The sequence below is a fragment of the Gossypium raimondii genome, chromosome 11 (genome assembly GCF_025698545.1).
Source record: "Gossypium raimondii isolate GPD5lz chromosome 11, ASM2569854v1, whole genome shotgun sequence".
Lineage (NCBI taxonomy): Eukaryota > Viridiplantae > Streptophyta > Magnoliopsida > Malvales > Malvaceae > Gossypium > Gossypium raimondii.
The window spans coordinates 25,877,597-25,882,070 of record NC_068575.1 but is presented as its reverse complement, the minus strand read 5'-3'; the positions used below and the strand labels follow the sequence as shown (position 1 = coordinate 25,882,070).

At 34.1% G+C, this 4,474-nt stretch overlaps 1 non-coding gene across 1 annotated transcript; it reads right to left on the bottom strand.

Moving 5' to 3' along the window:
• Positions 1-3,513: 3,513 nt before the first annotated feature.
• On the bottom strand, positions 3,514-3,620 carry LOC128035015 (small nucleolar RNA R71). The gene has a single exon (XR_008191419.1). It is a non-coding gene; the product is annotated as a small nucleolar RNA R71 (small nucleolar RNA).
• Between the last annotated feature and the right edge of the window lie 854 nt (positions 3,621-4,474).

Below are 4,474 nucleotides of genomic sequence, written 5' to 3'. Positions count from 1 at the left end.
ATGGATCTAGTAGAATATTTTTTATCGTATTTATCAAGATTAAACATGATTTGTGAGGTAATTTAAAGAAATCTGAATTTCATCATCATGAACTGATTTTCCAAAATTTTGTGAAATTGATTTAAAGATGAAATTGATGCTTAGAATAAGTGTATTTGGTCTAGTATTGATGATTGAAAGTGTTTAGGAGGGCTGGAGAGGGCGATTTTGTGAGGAATCGAGTTTTCAACTTGATGCTACAAATCTGGTAAGGTATCTTTGTAAGAGGATTTTCATTAGTATAATTAATTAAAATTTGTGTTTATTATAGCATTTGAAATGTGGTAATGTTTACCTTATCTCTGTTGAAGCTCTAAATCTTAAAAAGGACCGAGCTAACCAAAATTGAAGCTTGGATTTACTTGGTTGATCACTTGTTTGTGGTAGAATAAATTGTGTGGTGACTGTTTCTAAGCATGATTTGGTAAATTGACCCTTATTTATGTTTAATTAGTAATTAATTGATGATTTCAATTGATTAATTATGGTTGAATGGCTGATTTTTGCAAGATTGATATTATATGTACAAGAGTTGAAATTTTATTGAATAATGGTACGTAAGCTTTTAGGTGATTTTGTGCAATTTAATTAGGCTAATTATATTGATGTTTAGAGCATGGTTACTGGAGTCTTTCATCATGATATATTGGTGTTACAATTGGCAATTGAACATTAGAAAATCGCAAATGAAATGCTTAATTTAATTAGATGTTAAATGGTTATGTTATATGTTACACATAAGCATTTTGTCACATTAAATTGAGCACAATAATGACTGATTTATATGCTATGTTTGATTGAATATATTGGCAACATGCATGGTGGATCCATTGGATATAGTTGGCATGCCATAGGGTTTGTGAGTACTCACCTTTATTTGTGATAATGTGAGCATATGGCTCTAGGTGGACTTATTTGTTTGGAGTAGATAAGGGAGTGCTGAGCATGAGTCTCCACTCATTGGGTTATTTGAGGCACTATAAAGGAGCATGTGCTTCGGCCCGCTCAACTCAGTGGACTATATTTAATATTTGTAGGAATTCAGAGATATGTTTATCTGATGTATGATCGTCTGATTAAACCATGACAAGTGTATTTATATATATTTATGTGTGATTATTGTTATATCATTCGATGTTTGTACGCCATGAATAATTGGTTCATGATATTGATAAAGCATATGGAAATTAAATTGATATGTTTCATTATAATGGCTAATAATTGGTGATTGATTGGATGTTGATTTACTAGTCATTTTTATTGACATTCATTGAGCTTTTTAAAGCTCACACCCTCTCAATTTGTGCATATAATCGTTGGGATTAAGGAGCTGAGGAGCCGAGCAAGAGAGTTCCAAAAATTTTAGGCTTGATAGAAACTTTATTACACATTTTAGAGACTGTAATTGGGCATTGTTGAACACTTGGGACTTAGTTTAATTTTGGTTGTAATTGGACTTTGGACATTACACAATTTATTTTGGAATGTTTTATAGTAATTTTGAGGCATGTTTGATTTTAATTATTGAATGATTTACAGTGTATTGTTGCTTGATAACACCGTGATTGAGAACACGGTGTGTGAGGCATGAAATTTATACTAACGATTGTTTAAATGAAGCTTCCATGGAGTGGTTTACTAGCAACTAAGGTACGCCACTTGTTTGATTATTCGGTGTTTGTTGTGCATGACATTGATTGCCTAATTCTATATAATTGAGGCATGATTGATGTCATTAAACTCAATTGAAGGTGTATGTATATGTATGTTAATTAATCATAGTTAAACCGGGTTTAATTGACCATTAAAATATGCAAAATCGAGTTTTAAAATGAGTTTTTCGCAAAAATAGGTGTAACGATTTTCACACGGTCGTGTGCCTATCCACACGGGTGTGTGAAGGGTTGCACAAGGGCGTGTGGGTAAGTAACATAGGTGTGTGGAGACTGGAGCTATCACACACGGGCATGTCCAATCAGTCTAAAAGTTTTTCATGATGCGAACACGGTCGTTCAATGACACACTGTTTGGGGGACACGACCGTATAGGTTTTAAGAGGGCTTGAATTTTTGTCTATTGAAATTGGTATTCTAATTTGTTTAAGTTACAATTTAGTCCCTAATAATCTAACTTGAATTAGACATAGTAAACGAACTAAAATTAAGATGAAATTTTTAGGCTTGCATAATTTGACTAAAAGAAGGTCGGTAAACACTTAGATCTAAAATCGGGTTAGTTTTACCATAGGTGGTAAAATGAAGAAAATGCCCTTAGGTTAAATTACCTAGGAAAAGTTTAAAATTGGCTCATAATTTGCTTTTTCATTAATAAATAACTAATAATTAGATAAGATTGAGGTGTTATAAGGTCGGGGTGTGTCTTGGGTGGTTCTTAGCCAGAAGTCACTTAGGTGGCTAATGTAATGCTTTGAATTCGGGCCGGTCTGTCCCGATTGGGTTTGGGGTGTCACAATTTGTTTCATTTTTAGTGTAATAATTACATTTTTATTTCTCAAAATATCATTCGATTCATTTATCTTTTCTACATTTTTATTTCTCAAAATATCATTCGATTCATTTATCTTTTCTACATTGTTATTTCTCAAAATATCATTCGATTCATTTATCTTTTCTACTCAATTAAGATAATTTAGACATGGAATACTAATCAAATCCTCATGGGAATGGCACTCACTCATTACTTTATTACTTTATTCGACATGTAGACTTGCAAAATTCGAAAATCATATTAACACGCGATAAGTTTTTGGCACCATTGGCGGGGATTGACGATTAGCAACTTTAGTTTTTGTTATTGCAGTTTTTATATTTTTAGTTGTTAATTTATTTATTTCGTGATTACAATAGGTCTATTACTAGTTGTATGCATAGAGGCATTTCTATTGAAGAACTCTATCTTTTAGATCCAAAAATTGAAAGGACCTTGCAAAGAAGGAGAAAAGAACAAAGAGCAATGAATCAATATGGTAACAATCAACTTGGTTTGAATGAGCTACTTAATCCGGGATCTGGCAATGGTAATCCTCAGGTTGCTCAGATGTTTTATGATCAGGATAGGCCAATTTGAGAGCATGTAGTTCCTATCTTAGACACTTGAATACTGGAATAGTCAAACCAAAAATTAAAGCCCCCACTTTGAGTTAAAACCTGTAATATTTCAGATGCTTCAATCAATTGGTTAGCTTGGTGGTTTGCCAATTGAAGATCCTAGATTACACTTGAGACTTTTCTTACAGGTCTGTGATTCTTTCAGACAATAAGGTTCCCTTGAAGATGCCATAAAACTCAATTTGTTCCCTGTTCTTTAAGAGATCGTGCTAGTGTCACAGACTTAGGATGCGCAACCCATTACACTAGAACATGGCTCAATGATTTGCCATTTGGAATAATAGAATCATGGAATGATCGTTGTCAAAGATTCCTACTACAATATAACCCATCCAATATGAATGCTAAACTAAGAAATGACATAACATCATTCATGCAACTAGAGGATGAAACACCATATGAAGCATGGGAAAGGTTTAAGGATATGCTTAGGAAATGTCCTATGCATGGATTTTAACATTGGACCCAAACAGGGATGTTCTATAATGTTTTGAATGCATAGACAGGGATGGTGGTTGATGCCAAATCTAATGGAACTTTGTTGGACAAGTCCTACAATGAAGCATATGAGATTTTGGAGAGAATTGCCAATAATGATTATTAATAACCCTCAACAAGAGCTGGAACTGGTAGGAGAGTATTTGGATCATTTGAACTCGATACGATTACATCACTTAATACTCAGGTATCTTCTGTAGCCAACATGATAAAGACCATCTAGAAGCCTAGTGAGGTGAAAGAGCTAAAAACAATTGTGTTTCCTTGTGTTTACTTTGGTAAGGATTACGTGTTTGAAGAGTGTCCCTCAAACCCAACATTTGTCTACTGTATGGGCAACTTTAATACGAACAACAACTCTTATTCCAACAGGTATAGTCTTGGTTGGAAGCAACACCCAAATTTTAGGTGGAATAATTAAGGAGCTGGAAATTCCAACACAGCTGTCAGACCCAATACCATAAATGTCCCACCTGGTTTCCATTAGTCTATACCTCTTCAACAACAAGTTCAACAAGGGCAGACATCATCTTCTTTCTCATTTATTTAATCTCTACTGAAAGAGTATATGGCCAAGAACGATGCTGACAAATAAATTGCCTCCAAAGTTGAAGGACGCAAAAAGCTTCACAATACCTTGCTTAATTAGTAACCAATATGTTGGGAAGGCCTTGTGCGATTTAGGAGTGAGCACAAACATTATGCCCATGTCTATGTTCAAGAAGCTTGGAATTGATGAATTAGGACCTACCACTGTGACCTTCCAATTGGCAGATCGATCATATGCACACCTAGAAGGTAAAATCAAA